Source organism: Heloderma suspectum, chromosome 1, assembly GCF_057233095.1.
Source record: "Heloderma suspectum isolate Gila_16-S chromosome 1, 16-S_ref, whole genome shotgun sequence".
Lineage (NCBI taxonomy): Eukaryota > Metazoa > Chordata > Lepidosauria > Squamata > Helodermatidae > Heloderma > Heloderma suspectum.
This window is the reverse complement of record NC_139458.1, coordinates 245,599,393-245,616,658: the sequence shown is the minus strand read 5'-3', so window position 1 is coordinate 245,616,658 and position 17,266 is coordinate 245,599,393. Positions and strand designations below refer to the sequence as shown.

Genomic DNA, 17,266 nt, shown 5'->3' with positions numbered 1-17,266 from the left:
CATTAATTTTGAGCAGCTGGTCTAGTATTTTGCTGTTGGGTTTCCTTATCTGGCATGGTTACATTGTTGTGATGTGAAAAAATGACAAATTTCTGTGTTAAACCAACCCAAAGACTTTGCTGAACTTTTGACCCCCAAACCAAATGCACCTCATTCATGTATTGTAGCCCACCAGGGACTTGTTCAGCTTCCTGTTTCTGTTGCCTGACTGGGGTTGTTCAGCACATGGCAGCTACTGGGGTTGTGTTTAGCTTAGCGATTTTGTAGATCAGTGTTAACCGGTCACAGGTTTTGTAGATCAATGTTAACCAGTTTGACATAGCCAACACATTTAAATGAAGAAAGCAAAGTAACTTTCAAAAATACTTCTTCAAAAAGTGAAGCACATTATTTCAAACAGTCAACTCCATTGCCCATGGTTCCCCCAGTTTTCATTAAAACATTTAGCATGCCTGTCCCTTTCAGAATCATAAATTCTGCCAGCATTACACGCCGAACTGATTTAAAGCAGTTGCTCAATCAAAAGAAAGCAATGACTTTAGATTTTAGTGCTCTGTAATGTTCTGAAACAAGCCATAATCTTCTTTGATGGACAAACTCTGACTCCCCTCCCCCCCTTTGGATGTGGATCATCAGGTTTTTCTTCTATTATGGAGAACATCATCAACAGCTTTTTAAAAATGTGGTCATTGACGGGTCCAAGCATAATTTATTTGAGATCTCCAGAATTACTTTCCCATTTATGCGTTAGGCTGGGGGTGCAACCCTAAGTGCACTGGCAGTGCCTGAGCTACCCATTCAAGTCAATGGAGCTTCATCTGCTGCACAAATGCATTTGGAACTGCAGCCTGGGATGCTATCCATAATTCAACAGAAAGGCATTTTCAGAATATGTGAAAGGACACCCACAGGTCCCACTTCTTCGATGCTTAAAAGTTTAGGTGATAAAATTTGTTCTCAGGTTTTTCTCTTGGAACATTAAAAAGCTCTTATTAAAGACATTTCTTGTAGAAATATTACTTTAATTCTGATTTGGGGCTGGGTGCTTTTTATTTTATTCTATAGACCTAATTTCCTTTTTAAAAGAGTCTCCCTCAAAATGTACAACCTGAGGGGTGGCAAGAATAGGGATGTAAGGATTTTGTTTAATCCATTCCACCTGTGTTTCATGGATTGTCAGGTTTCTTTCAGTCCGTCGTCTGCTCACTGACAGAATTGGATTTTTCCCCACTCCAGAAAAGTCCGCAAAAAAGTCTGCTGCAGTTTACGAAACTTTCCCTGGCACATAACACTTTGCATATTTTTCTTAGCTCGGCATACAATCAATGAGCAGAGCACACAAAGAAGACTTCTATACAATGGAGATTAAAGAGAGATCAGAAATGTATGTATATGCTTTTAATGACATATGCATTAGGGTATTTTCCAGTAATTTTTGTATGACTGAATTTGTGTACAATTCCAGAAAGTTAAGTTCTGCAAGTCTGTCAGGGTGGACACTGAGCCCATAGAATCCCAGAGTAGTTCTGATTCTGAGGAAGAGCAGTCGCTCCTGGGAGAGGAGCGCGCTCCTCTTTCCCAGGGCCCACAGCTGACGGAGATTCCTCCCACCAGCATTCCTAGCTTAGATAGCAGTCCAGGGAGTGACAGAGCGCGGATAGCAGACTTGGTGGATGCGCGACGCCGACGCAGAGAGCGGCGCCAGATGGAGGGCGCAGAAAGGAGGCATAGTGCCCGGTTGGCGCGCAAACAACGGCTGCGCCCAGAGGATCCAAGGGAAAAGGGGAGGGACTCTCCCTAGTCCTTAAGTTCAGGGGTCTGCCAGTAATTCCCTTTCAAACGGGGACCAACTGTTCCAACTTAGGGCATAGGTACTGTGCTGCTCAGATCTAGTTGCTACCTGGAGAGTTGTTAAGTTGTAAAAGAAGAATAAAGCTTTGAAAGGAATCCCTTTGTCTGCGTCTGGACTTGGCTACTGGATTAGACTGAGAGAGGCCTCCAAGGAGCCCTTGACAAAGTCCACAGAATCTGTACAGCTTGAAAGAGGCTGGTCTGCTGTGAAATCCATGAGTCAGACTCATAGAAACCTGATAGTCATTTGAATAGTCATTTGAAACTGGGATTTTCCTAGGCCAGAGTACTTTTTTGTGTTTGTTCTTGCATTAACAGGTAATCTTCTATGATTTTCTCACTAGTTTCCTGGTGAGAAACAGAGGGTTGGATCAAGACTAAGACACACTTCAAGTACACCCATTGAAATAAATTGGACTTCAGTTAGTCATCACTAACAAGTCCTATTTGATTTCTATGGCTCTCCTCTAAGTATAGCTAAGCCTTGATCCAACCCTGAGAATGTAGGATTCTCCCAAACTGGCCATTGTTTTAAACAAGAAAAAGTCTATGAAGCGGAGTCAGGCAGTAGGAGAGAGGCATGTTATGGCTTTCTTACCACCCAAGGAATAAAAGGACACAGGGGAGGTTCCTTCATCAGAAATATCCCGTTTGACAGAAGTACCTGCAGATCTACCCATTTCCATGTCTGCACAGCCAAGGTGGACATTCAGATGATTAGCAAGGGTGGACTGCAAATAGTTCGTACTAATTTTGCCATTCATCTTTTTCAATAGGAGGACCATGTAGCCTTGCACAAAACTATTTTTGAGCCAGAGGCCTCCATCCAGCCCCCAAAGTATTCCACAGTTAGCACACACACACTAGTGTACGCTGCAGAGATTCTGCTGGCATCTGTGAACTAGAAGGGGCTTGTCTAGAGAGACTGAGGTTTGGGTAGATTATGCTGGAGAGGAGCAACAAAGGATGCAACCCTACACACACTTACCTGGCAGTAGGTCCCATTAAACCCAAAGGAGTTTACTTCTGTGTAGACATGTATAAGATTGCACTGTAATTGTATTATTCTGGGCACAGAATTATAGCACTCATGAATGACCCCATCTGTGTCATTTGGTATTGACTCCGCCTTAAGTTATCACAACCCACATGTAAACTGAGGGTAATTACACTCAATTCAGAATATTAATTTGGCTTATGATGTTGTCTGAATATAATTATATGTTACTCAATGTTTAATCTGTGTTTTCCATAGATTTATTTTCTTCTCCTTGTCTATTTGGTCTTTCATCCTCTGTTTCCAGTCGTCCCTTCCTGTTCTCTTGGGTTAGACAGGTGTCTATAGATATCATTACACTTCCTAATTTCATCTACCATCAAATCACTCCTCTGACTGAGAGTAATAGGCCTCTTCAAAATATCTCCCATGTAGCATTTTTATTTTAAACGGGGGGCGGGGGGGAGATTAGACAGCTGTGCACTTGACAAGCTGAGTCGGGACTCATCATATTGACAGAACATACATGGTGCTGACAAAGCTCGATGCAACTGATGAAGTCTGATGAAATATACCTCAGCACATTGCAGCGACTCCTTTCCCCCACTCACAAACACTTAAATAAAAGAGCAAACCCCAGGAGAATGGAGGTTAGGCATGCCACGCTTTTAAAACATGTGAAGATTCATAAGGGGGTTGGAGGAAGAAGCTGGCTTATTAACTTTGTCAGTCTGATAGTTCCACGCATTCCCTTTTGAAATAATTATCACCTTCAAACCCACCATAAAGCAATAACCTATTTCTTTTAGGGGAGGTGGGTATTGGGACACTTGCAGGGGAGTTACTAGTAAGGATTATGCAACCCCATGCCACCCCATTTGACAAATTTTACTAGTCTTATCAAACCACCTTTATTACTTTCCCTTGAAATTCTTTGGAAGTTTCTCCTGAGGACGGTGCTGGTTCCAGATTTTGGAGGGCCCTTGAGCAAGACACCCTCAACAGGCCCCTCTCCCTACCTGAGTCTACCGACTCGCCAGCAGTGTTGCCAGCCGATGCTGCTGATACTCTCATTAGTAATTACTAAAAGCTGTGACCTCCCAGTTGATCAGGCTGTGAAATCACGGAATCTTATAGCGGCAGAGTTAAGGTGTACAGACAACGCTTGGAAGGAAAATTAAGGCTTTATTGAAAGACCGTCCCAAAGTTGAACTTCTGCCTCTGTAAGATTCTGTGATTTCACAGCCTGATCAACTGGGAAATCATAGGTTCTTATCGAGCATGTCACTGCTTCTCTTCTTCATCATTGCTACCACCTGCTTGCTTGCCAGGCAGAGAGGCAATGAGAAAGCAGGCAGTGGCCTCCCCTGCTCCTCCTTCACACCACCACCATTGTCTGGGCCAGAGGGAGAGGCAGGTGAACAAGCAGGTTGTAGGGGCTCTTGTCAGTCGGCCCCCTGTCTCAGTAGGCCTCAGCAGGTGGCCAACGATGCTAACCCTCGATGCCAGCAATACCTGAGCAACTGACTAATTTGCCAAACCAGTGTCAACTGAGAAATGTGCAGTACCACCCTCAGAAAAGTTACACTGTTATTGAAATGCTCTTGACTGCCCTTGGAATTTCTCATGTCAAATGGCTTCACTCAGAAGGAATCCCGAAACCCACTTTAAGTCTCAAAGTGAAATTTCAGTGGTGGCAGCTTCTGTTTACAAGTGCTTCGGACTGACGGACAAGACCTCTACTCCCCCAGATTGCTTGTGATGCTGAAGGTGTAGAACAGTGTCTGAAGATTAATGTGATGTGGGACCCTATGATGAGTTGCTGCTGCTGCTTCCGCTCCGTGCAACCAGTTTGCATGAAGAAGGCCCCATAGGGATAATCAGTTTAGCACAGTGCATGCAGCTTCCTCACATGAGGACCAAAAGTGGGGAGGGGACATGGGTTTGCAATGGAAGCTCCACCCCCAATGTCCCCATCTCCACCCAGTCCTTGACTTTCTCAAGCTGAGGGGGAAAGTCTGAGGGAGGTTTCTACTTGGGTTCACTTGGGTGTGAGTAAAAGCCTCCATGTGATCAGGAAATCTGTCTATTATCAGACTCCTGATTGTGGGGAGACCTCTGTATTCAGTGGGGGATGGTTGGGGACTGGGTTGGTTCTCTTGGGGGTAGGGCTTGCCCATGTCCCCAACCCACCTTTAGTCCTCATACGTGCAGGTGGTCTGCACACCACTAAGTACCCATCTACATAGGGGAGCTTGGCAGTTGGGTTCTGAAGCCCCTGCACATGAGTCTGCACATGAGTGGCTCTGCTGCCACACAACACAGATAGAAAGAGCCACCATATGCCAGGGGATTTGTGAGGAAGCAGGCTTGTATTGGTCAGCTCCATGTTTAAAAAGCCCAACCGCCATTTAAGGAGATGACCAAGCAGTCCACCCCATGCAAGCAGTCCACCCTAGCAGAGTGTGCATCCTTTTGTGTGGCATTTTGCCAGCGACTAGAGAGAACTGCTCAGGCAGGTGTAGGTTAAAAATTCTCTCCTCCCGAGAGGAGTCTACATGGAAACAGAATGAGAAGCACTTCTGGTATTATCTGGATTTCCATGGAATTGTTTTCGGCCCATCCCGGGCACATGAAGCAAAAAATACGGAGTAAACACTACCTCAAAATCCACTTTCAACACATCAAATTGCACTTTAATCTGCCTTATTTTGCAGTTGGATATGTGGAGTCCCGCTAGTACAAGCAAACGTCATCAACCCCATAGATGCAGCTAGGGATGTACGAAACACCCACCTGGCTCCACGCCAGGCAATCCGCGGTGGAGGGGAGGCGCTCCGTCCCTCCCCCCAGAATCCTCGATGGGGGGGAGGCACTCCGTCCCTCCCCCCGGAATCCTCCCCGGCCAGCTCTGCTCTGCGGCCAAGCAGCGGAGCCACTGGGCAGCCCTGCAGGGACACAAATGGCGGCTGTCGTAGCCGTCGCCATTTGCGTCCCTGTATTGAGCTGTGATAGGCTACGTAAATATTTACGTAGCCTATCACAGCAGCAGGAAAAACCCCAGCATACGCAAAAGGTGGTAGCCGCCATTTGCGTATGCTGGGTTCTTTCCCCCAGTACCGTGATAGGCTACATAAGTATTTAAGGCTCCGTCCCTCCCCCCCGAAATTCTGGCCGGGGGTGGGAGGCACTCCGTCCCTCCCCCCCCGAATCCTGGCTGGCCAGGTGCGCAAATGGCGGCAGCCATAGCCGCCACCGTTTGCATCCCTGCAGTCAGCCATGATAGGCTACATAAATGTTTACGTAGCCTATCACAGCTGAGTAAAAACAAAAACAAAAAACTGTGCGTGCACAAATGGCGCTATTTGCGTTCCCCTTATTTTTGCCGTAGTCTACGTAAATGTTCATATAGACTACACGTGCCAAAATAAGGAACGCAAATGGCGGCGCCCATGGGCGCCGCCATTTGCATACATGTGGTTATTGTTGTTGTTTTTACTCGGCCGCGATAGGCTACGTAAATATTTACATAGCCTATCACGGTATTTTTTAAAAATCTAGCCATGATAGGCTACGTACATCTTTACATAGCCTATCACGTTTTTTTTTTCTTTTACTGGAAATGGCGGTGGCGGCAGCCAGTCGGAAGACCAGCCGCCGCCGCCGAACCACTGCCGCCGCCGCCAAGAGAATTCGCCCAAGGTAAGTCCCGTCCCGGGGGGGGGCAGGGGGGGCAGACCGTTTCACCACCGATTTCGGGGAGCTGAATGTGCTGGCATTCGGCCTCCTTGAGATTCGTGGCGAAATTCTCTGACATCCCTAGTAACCGCCACCATTTGCGTACGCTGGGGTCCCCCTCCTGCCGTGATGGGCTACGTAAATACTTACGTAGCCTATCACGGCCTCCGCAGGGACGCCTAATGGCGCCCCTGCATTAGCCGTGATAGGCTACGTAAGTATTTACATAGCCTATCACGGCTATTGAGAAGAGGAAGAGAATGGCAGCCTCAGGATGGCCGCCATTCGCAAAGCAGCGCAGACGGGAACAGGTAAGTGCTCCGTTTCATGCGCCTTTCATGGGAGGGGCAGGGGCTTCGTTCCGCAATGGATTTCGGGGGGCCAAATGAACGGCCTCACCGAGATCCATCACGGAATTCTCTGACATCCCTAGATGCAGCTCAGTCAATGACAGAGGCCTGCTTCCACCCCTCTGCATGCGCCACTGCTCGGGGAAGTTTAATGGAAGAGATGAGTAATGTTGGATCGTTTACCCTACACCTCTCCCCCTCGCATCCACCAACTGTGAACCAGCAATACTGAAGCCCAGGGACAGTCCAACAGGCAGGAAGACAGGAGGCACCTAGGTCCTTCATGGACAGAAAGGGCTGGAATTGCCTCCCTCTACTAGTGCTCTGGAGTCAGCAGTGGTGGCTACTGCTGCTGCTCCCTCCCCTTCCCTGACCCAAACTAAGCCTCCTCCTCCTCCCCACAAACATGCAGGAAAATCACACACACAGGGGACTGTTCTGAAGAGCAGATATGAATGAATCAGTGGCTGCTATCCGTGGATGGAAAAAGCAAACGGCTGCGTTACTCTGAAGGGATGACCCAATGCGATTCTGTGATTGGAGAGGCTTGTTCCCAGCCCTGTCCATGCTCCCTCACTGTACTGGCCGCCCTTTCTCCTTCCCTTCTGGGTATTCCTTAGCTGTAGCTGTATCATGCCACTGCAAAGCTGTAGGTGTATCACAGTATCGCGACTGCGAAATAGCATAGCTGCAGGCTCCTGCTACTGGCTGTCCTTTCTCCTTCAGCTCTGTGTATTCTTATTGTGCACTCCACTACATATAAATGGGCTACTCCACTATTGTGAATGAAACAGTGTGACTGGTATTATGAGGCTGGGAAAAGGAGGCTACTTATCATGAAAGCAGGCCCATTGCGAATGGGGAAAAAGAGTGAAAGAGGGGGAGGAGTGGCCCCACCACATCACTTGCAGGTCACAGCCAGGTCACAGAGGCACGCCCAGGATTTAATGCGGGGAGATGGAGCACACTCCTGCAGAACCGCTCCGGAGCCTCATTTAACAACAACAAGGGAGAAAAAGGACTTTCCGCAAATTCGCATTTTGGGGACGGATGCTGCGGGATGGTGGCGGATTGGCAACAATATCATCTGTCACAAATGATCCCAGTGCACTCTGCCACTGCATTAAATTGGCCATGTAGATTGCCCCCTGGATGCAACCAAGCAGAAGTGTGCCACCCCAGCTTGGGTGCATGTCATCACTCATGCCTTGCCCAGCTTTAGTTGTCTTTTTACAAGCCCTGCCTTTTGTAAGATATTGTTTGCTACTCATCCCAAGGGTCAGTAGTGGAAGCCTTCCTTCCTTCCTTCTCTGGAATAACACATACTTCAGCCTCCTGAAAACTGGAAGGCAGTCCCATGTAGACCACCTTACAATAGTCTAACCTGGAGGTCACCAGAGCATGAATAACAGTGGCCAGATCTTTATTGCCTAGTGATGGAGGTAGCTGGCATGTTAGCCAAAGCTGATAAAGGCACCCTCCCTGGGCTACAGGGCCCAATTAGAAATCCAGAAACACGGGATCCAGCAGTGCTGCCAGAAAGCACTGGAGAATAATTCTTGTGTCAAAGCCCCAGGTCACTTCTGAATTCCAAAATCAACAGAAGAGCCTGCCAAGTCAATCAGAATCCCCTAAGGACATGGTGAAAACCTACTGAATCGAGCATGTCTGAGGGCTGACAATCCTAACCAGTTCTCAACCTCTGCAGAGATTCTGAGTAGCTGCTAACTTCATGCTCACCAGGTAATGATCTGCCCATAACAAGGGAGTTATAGTAGGCATCCCAATTCTCAGATCATTCTCTTCCTGTCCAGAACAGAAAACTAAATCAAGCTAATTACTTGCTGAACAGGTAGGCCCAGATACACACTGGCCCTACATGGTTTTCCATGGAGAGCCCCATGGTTTTCATGAAATCTTGAGCTGCAGCAGACAAAGTAGCCTTGGCATGGACATTGGAATCTTCCAGGATCAAAAGCCAGGGTTCTTCCAGCACCGCTCTCAGGACAATGTCCATGAGCTCAGTCAGAGAACCTATTGGACAGCAGGATGGGCAGTACATCAATCCGATCCCCAGTCTGTCCTGAAAGCCCAGTACCCACATATACACACTTGATAAAGGAAGTGCGGAGAGCAAAGTGATATCTTTGTGGACCAGTGCCACTCCATCTCCCTGTTCACCCACCCTGTGCTGACACTGGGCCAAGAACCCATCTGGATGGGCAGGGCTGCCCCTGATGCTTGGCTAAAGGAAAAGTTAATTGGGCCCATGGACCCATTTGTGAAGACCACATGCAGTGTTCACCCAATATTTCAGCATTATTTTCAATGGAAACTGTTTAGAGCTCTCTGTATGCTGGTCTGCTCTACTCAGATCCATGGCATGTTTTCATTTAAGTGGATTTGTTTTATTTTTCTTTCCTGTCATGCTACATTGTAGGTCATGGACCCTACATGTAATGTTGCACCACTGGAAAATGTCTTCTGAGCACCATAAGTGCTTTATTGTACAACAACCTGCTGGTACAGTGGCAATTATACATGACAAGAAAAAATGGTGCATTTGTTTAAATCAAAAGCACAAGTGGACAAGGGGAGCTGGACCTTCCCTTTCCCCTTATTACTTGTTTCAGTTTTGCTGCTGGTGTTTTTATGCCGTCTGTTTAATAGGCAAGGCAGCTGACAACTGAATTAGCACTCTCTTCTTAGTATGCCACTGGCTCATGACAATAGCCTAAGGGATAAGATATAGATAACTGAGAGGTTTTCTCACTGTTGTGATATATTTTTTCATATGGTTAATAAGGCAATTGAAATGACATTCTGTCACAGCGATACTATTCAGTGAGTTTGCAATTTCCCTTGTGCTACTGCTAACCACTAGGAGGAGATGCATAGTTTCTTAGCTCCCCCCCTTCCTTCTGTCCAGAATGGGGTTTATTTTTATTTTTTTTAATGAATGTGACAACCTGCAAACGAGACATGTCCTTCAGTGTTGCTACAGATTAACTCCGGTTTATTATGGCTAATGGGAAAGGCTTCTGGCTGATCTGCTTTCGATTTGGCTATGCTTTTTTATTCTCAAAGACTAACGACAGTACTCATGAGAAGAAGCCCAGTGGTGACTTTTGCAAATGAAACCTCATATATAACAGAGTGTGTGTATATGCTGGGGAAGGGGGATCCCACAACGAAACTACTTCAACTGGCAGTTCAAATTGAGCTATGGACTAATTTGTATGACCACTCTCCTCGTGGCTGGCTGTTTTCTTGTGGATCACACATGACATTTCCTGCCTTTTGCCCCATGGTTAATGAAGGGTTGCCACCTTTTGGCACCAGGTTCTCCCAAATACCAGGCTTAAACATGATTGAGGTGTTACCCACATGCCATACCCTGCCCAGAAGCCTGGAAAGAAGGAGAAGACTGTGAAGGATGTTATGCTCGTGGTTGTGGTGTCCTGCTTGTGGGTTCCTGGTCAACAGCTGGTTGGCCACTGTGTGAACAGAATGCTGGACTAGATGGACCCTTGGACTGATCCAGCAGGGCTGTTCTTATGTTCTTATGAGCCATTGCAGGGGTTTCCTTTCATCTTCCTGCCTGAGGCCAGGTATGTGACTCAGTAGGAGAGGGGAGTTATGTGAATATGACTGGCAGTGGGGTAGAGAGTGGAGGCAGGGAGGAGAAGGGGATTTCCTGCAGTGGAATTCCTATTCTGGCCTTGTGCGTCTAGCCCAAGCCATCTTGCTCCTAGTTTCCTGTCCACCACACAATTGTGGTCTGTTCCCTCCATGTCTCTGGGGGAGGGGGTTTCCTGTCCTAGCCCATCTTAGGGCGCCCAGGGGAAACTGGGTTGCAGACATGGTACTAGAAGGGTTGGATTACCTCTGGTAAAATACCATCCAATGTGGCAAGGTCTCATCCAATAGGCAAGGGTAACAGGACCCTGGACAGATCACTGTGGCAGGTTTTGGCTGGAATTCACTCAAGAAGAGCAGCTGCCTCAGCAGCATGCAGAAGCTTACTGAAGCCTTCTGAAGCCTTCCGAAGGCTGGCTAGCCTGGACCTGCTGTTAACCCCATTCCCTCTGAGCAGCCTTCTGCTTCTTAAAGACCATTCTGTAGCCACTGGTTCCTATGGCATGGTAGTGGTGAGGACTGCATCAGAGCGGTAACCTCTGAGTCCGAGGAGTCTGGCAAAGCCATGTCCACTGGCCTGGAAGACCCCAGAGTAGCAGATGATGGATTACTGGATGAAGCCTCATCCCCCTCTGAGTTCTCCTCTGAGCCAGAGAGGGGATCAAGGCCAAAAGAGACATCTGGATCATGCCCTGAGTTTTTAATTGCCACTCATGTTTTTAAACTATAAAAAACAAAGCTGTGCCAAATCATGCAACAATTTTACACACTATATCATTTCAGTTTTGACTTTAAATACATATTTTTCCTGGATGAAGTAACTCTGGTTTCTGGCTCAAATAGTCATGGAGGACATGCTGACATTTAATTTGCATTGATGCTCTGCCTTTAGTACATCAACACTGTACCATTTGTCTTAATATTTCCCAGTATGGAGAACACATGCTCCACAAATCTATTGCTAACAGACTCTGACATTATGTATGACACAGTCTTGTGAAAGGTTTGGTACAGGTCAGTTCCATATTTCTCTCAAAACACTGACTTCCTCCATTGGGGCTTTTCAGCTGTGACTTACACAGGGACCACTTTTTTATTTTCTTTTATTACAAAAACAAACTTGGAATACAACACCTCCTGCAAAACCTTTGTTTCACTTTCATCTCTGGCAACAGATAACCGGTGCTGCGAGAAAACAACTTCAGACTCAGCTTCTGAACTGGAGGCATTTACTGTGGAGGTCAGCCATAGAGAAGAGGGCTGTGCTGGTGTCTCTTGGCCAGGACCCATAAAAAGTGAAAACAGAGCATAGATGACTACAAAAAAAACAACAAGATTAGACATGAAGGATAGGTCTATCAGCTGATATTGGCCGAGATAGCTAAATGGAACTTTCATTTCAGATTCAGGAAACAAACATCCGTGGCTGTCATGTCCTGTTTGTCAGCTTCCTGATGGCTGCCCACTGTTGGAAAGAGATAAGGCTTGATCATGAAAGCGCCCCTGTTCAAATTCTAGCAAGCAGAACTGAGGCAGGCCCAGCCTGCTATGAGCATGCCTCCTACCTCAATTCTGCTCACATTCAGATTTCCTCCACAGCTTGCTAACCTGTTCCCCATCTCCTTGAAGAAGAAGGTCAGTCTAGTAGGTGGCAGAGGACTCCTTCAAAAAATGGCACTAACAGCCAATGGGGGACCTACATTTGTTCAGCCCCCATGATTCCCAGTGAAAAAAGATACTGCCAAAGTCACTGCATGAACAGCATGCTTTACTTACATCTGGTTCCCATAGGGAACTCCCCTCTTCAAGGGAACCCTCCACTGCTATATTCACCTTTTTGGCAAGGAGATTTTTTTTTTGCCTTACGAAGGGGGGCAGGCTAGCAGGAGGTGTGGAGGGAACTGGGCACGTTGAGTATTCATTTTGAATGTTCGAAGCCCCCTCAAGAGTTTGTGAGTGTTAGAACAGAATTCTTTAAGGGCTTGATTGATTGGGGGGTCCATCCAATCTGCAGTCTACCACGCTATGGTAATCTCATCTGCTGTTTGTGTCGGTCACTCCTTTGCAAGAAGTTGTGATGATAACTAATAAGCAACCCTGTTCTTGATACAGGCACCCTGACTGTGGAACTCCTTCCCTCCTCACACATGGTCAGCACTGAGTCTTGTAAGCTTTCAGTGCCAACTAATGACATATTTATTCTCCCAGGGTTTTGATCAAATCTGTGTTGCTGCATCTTGTAAACTGTTACTTATCTGGGTTTTTGTTATCTCCTGTTTTATTGGTTTATGTTTGTACAGTTTTACTATGTTTGATTGGCTTTGTACTCTGCTTTGAGATGATTCCATAATGAAAAATGGGTCATATTTTTTAAAAATAAGTAAAATAAATAACCAGAGAATTTAATGCTGTTGGAAATGAGGAGGTAAAGGGATACATGTTCATCTTCCATTGAATCTCACTTATGATATCTAGTCACATACTATTCTCCTCGATCCTGCAGGGCAGTGTGGAGCCCAAACCTCCTGCAGTGACTGGAAAAAAGTTGTGTGGGCCAAAATAGCCTCCAAAAATAGAATAATTTTCATTTCATTCTAGTAAGGCGAGAGAGACAGAGAGACAGAGAGAGAGAGTGAGAGAGAGATAAGAGAGAGATAAAGTCAGAACTGGCAAGAAAGCCAATTATAGACCTGAGTGAAATTGTGTGGTGTCCACTACAGGATTATATAAATAATCCAGTACCATAAGGCAGTAGTATGCATTACCAGGTAACGCTTGTCCATATATTTCAGCTAGTGTTATTAGTATACCTACTATATAAAAAAAGTATTTTACCACTGTTTTTTGCTGATAAAAACAGAACTAACACCTGACGTTAGCACAACGTAAATGACAACAAATAAATTCATGCAAAAGTTGAAGAGGTCAGCATAGTAGTCTTAACTCCACACTACATCATGAAATAATACCACCCCCCATGTGAAAGCCAAAGAAGGCAGCTGCATAAAGACTATGTGAAATGTGGGCCAGTGAAACCAAGGCAGGTGTATTTTAACCAAAGTCTAATGATCACAAATAATATTTTTGGAGGAAAATTCTTAAAAATGTATTCTAAAACACAGTATAAATTTATATAGGTTAAATGTATATATGCCCTAAGGTTGTGGACCTTATATAATTTGGTCTGTAGTCAATGAAGGACTTGTGGGTATGGCTCTCTATTAATTTTTTCCTCTTGTGTTGCAGCACAGAAGGTACTATGCTGGCCAGTGAAAGCAAAAACAGCTCATTTTGTTTCTTTGATAGTTTTGTTATCAAATGTGAAGGGTCTCCAGAAGTTAATTAAGTTAGGGCACAATCCTATGCAGGTTTAGACAGAAAAAAGTCCTACAACTCCCAGCATTCCCCAGCCAGCCTAAAGATCAAGGACAAGCACACTAGTTCTCCCCCCCCCCCGCCCCACATTGTTCTTATTGCCCTTTGTATGTTGAGGGCAACTGCCTGCAGTGAGGAGCCTTTTCTATCCATGGACGCTCCTCGCGTGAGTTGGGACCCTGGAAAATCAGGTTCTAAGCATGCAATCCTACGCATGTTGAGTCAGGAAAAAGCCCTACATCTCATGCTGGCTGGGGAATGTTGGGAGTTGTAGGGTTTTTTCCCTGTCTGAACATGCACAGGATTGCATCTTAAATCACATAAGGAGCTTCCCTGAATACAAAGGGCTTCCCACTGCAGATAGTCACCCTCAACACATAGCGGGTAATGAGAACGGCGGTGGTGGCACAGTGGTGGTGGAAACAGAGCTGGCTTACTCATCCTCTTTCTCCCTCCTTGCACGTTAATCAAAACCATACATGAAATGCCTGAATAGGCCTATTGTCTGTTGCTCTGTGTCCCTCCATATCTCCAATCATTCCTGAAGCTTCAGGAGGAGCCAGTTTTTGTTTGGATAGATCCAGAGATGCTAGCTTCACTTTGGACCCTAGAGAAACTCTTTTTATTTTAACTGGCTTTTGTGGGCATTGTGTGTGAGAGTATTGGTGGGGATACCTCCCCCCCTCCAGGTCCACCTCAAGTGAATTATCTGGGGACTGATTCAGATAGGGCCCCAAATAATGTGTTTACACTTGGTCCCATTACAAGCCAAGGCTCCAAAGAAATTGCTTTTGTAAAGAAATTCAAAGGAGAAGAAAATTTTGGGGAAATTCTCATGGGTTGGGTTCATGGTTCTTGTGCTTACCTTGCTAATGAGGTGGCTGAGGAGTATCCAGGAGTGTCCTGTCTTTCATTGTACAACCAACAAAAAGGGGATCCTCACAAGGAATGCCAAAAAGCCAAAAGCAAAGGGTAGACAAAAAGGGTGTATTCTTCAATGAAACAAAAAGGTTCCAACACGTTTCAAACCACATGCAGGTCCTTCTTCAGGGAAATCTAAAAAACCATATACAACATTAACATCTATAGACTTTAAATATTCCCTGTGTTCAATAATATATACCACATCAGTGATACAATCGTTCACTACTATTCATATAAAAAACTTCAAAATCTAAAGAGAGGCTCAAAGTATACAAACTATGTACAAACATTTGTATCTTTTAGAGATAAAAGATTGCTTAGTATAATGCAACAAGTGTTGCTTTTCAGACACCAATCTCCTGCGCTGTGCCATTCCATGGAGGCTTGCCATGCAATTAAGAACCCTGGGAAACCAGGGTTCTGACTCACTTGGAGAGCCTCCATCAATACAGGGGGTTCCCCTCTTCCGACTATTACTCTACCCAAGTGCAGGGCGACAGAAACATGCACGGAGTGGGTGGGGCATTGACTCTGCTTGGTAAGAGAATGCTGGAACAAAGCTTAGACTTGTCAACGTTCCTGATGGCTCTGGACGCTGTTGTCCATTTGCCACTTTCACACATTTGACAGAATGCACATACATGGGGGCAGGGAGTTCCCCACAACTTCCATGCTGGGGTTGCACCCCCTGCCACAAATTCTCTGAACATCCCTTTCCCCTCCCAGAGACTAACTTATCAGACGCAGTGTTGAAAAAAAACCATTTGAAAAAAACAAACCCATTTTGGCCCAATCTTGGTGCTATGTTTCCTGAAAAGAACAAAGCAATAATTTTGATTATTGCTTTAATCTCTGTTGCTGTTATGTTTTTGTAGTTTTTATGATATTTTATTGTTTTAATTAATGTTGGCTGAGACCATGAAGTCTTTTGAGGAAAGGAGTGATAATTCTTTAAAAATAAATGAATGCAATCAGCGGCAAAACCTGAAGAGGAGTTCTATTTGTGTGTGCTTGAACGCGAGTAGAACTCTGTGCTTTATCAGGGTCCCTGATTGTGCCGAGGCGAGAGTTCTATCTCCAGCTGTTTCCAAACCCAAGAACTAAAGGTTAGTGTTCTTTTTCAACGTAAAAGAATTCTGGAAGAAGTTGCCTTCTGTCTGATCATTTGAATGAACTAAAAAGTGTATCAATTGCAAGACCAAAACTACCAGATCTACAAGATGTGACTGAAAATTAATGCACTGAATTTTGAGAAGTTCGTTACCAGAGCTATTTTAGTTGCTCTTGTTATATTGTTGTTATGTGCACTGCGATTTTAGTGCAGGGTGGGTGAGGGGTGGTTTTGTTTTTACATTTTGAATGGTATCATGGTTGTTTTTATTTGTTAGCATCCTGAAGAGATCTATGCCAGAATATTGGCATGACAAAAATACCAAAATAAATGTAATTATTTGTTTTAAAATTTGTATTCTGCTTTATCAAACAAGACACATAAAGTGATGCATGAAGGAGTCAGTAAATACCACAGAAAAAGGAAGGAAAGGAAAGAAGAAAGAAAGAAAGAAAGAAAGAAAGAAAGAAAGAACAGACTCTAAAGTAAGCTTGGAATCCTAAACCAGCTGAAGCCAAATCCACAGTATTCTCCTGAATCTCACTGTTCCCAAGAATCAGACAAAGTACGGTAGCCAGCAGAGGGAGCAGGGACACTACCTCAGATCTCAAAATGTCAGCACTGCACATTAATGTAGTTCTTGTAAGTATGCTATGTCTTTCATTTGAGTGGGCTGTTTTGACTTACTGTTTAGTCAGCTGGAATTAACCTAGGCCTAGTTCTCCCTGGAGTGGCAAATCTGTGTCTGGGTTGCACCACTTTAGATTTCAGGTGGGGATTACTTGACTGGATACTACGCCACTAAAAACAAAAGAAGACCCTTTCATACATAAAAACTCACATATCTAGGAGAAGATTAGGCTGTACCTCCTCTTCCTGACATCTACTTTTTTAAGTGGTGGGAATCTTTTGCACAAAGGAGCATTCTATCATGTTGCCTCTGCCTTCGAGTCTGAAGTGGTACAGCCCAGGTTTACCACTTCAGTGAGAAGTCAGCCCTAGTCAGAAGCATTAACCCTTCATGGACTGCTCTGAAATGATTTGGCTGTTCAGGAAGCATTGGCCTGAAATGAACAGACTTCATTTGCCTTTAGTGAAATCATTATATCCAGTTTCGGAGGCACTGTCCTCACACCAAATTAGCTTTGTTTGTTTTCAGTGATATCGGCACATAACCAAAAGTGATTGGCTATATAGCTTTGTAACATCATCATGATGTTCAAAGAAGCATTAATCAAGGGGATTGCAGCATAGAAGTAGCAGCAGACAAGGGAAATAATT

The 17,266-nt window shown here is 45.2% G+C and overlaps 1 long non-coding RNA gene across 1 annotated transcript; it reads right to left on the bottom strand.

Annotated features, from left to right (window-relative positions):
- Positions 1-11,262: 11,262 nt before the first annotated feature.
- On the bottom strand, positions 11,263-16,732 carry LOC146358899 (uncharacterized). The gene is made up of 3 exons (XR_014787132.1): positions 16,673-16,732; positions 14,816-15,006; positions 11,263-12,040 (listed from the first exon to the last, which is right to left on the bottom strand). It is a non-coding gene; the product is annotated as an uncharacterized LOC146358899 (long non-coding RNA).
- Positions 16,733-17,266: the final 534 nt, after the last annotated feature.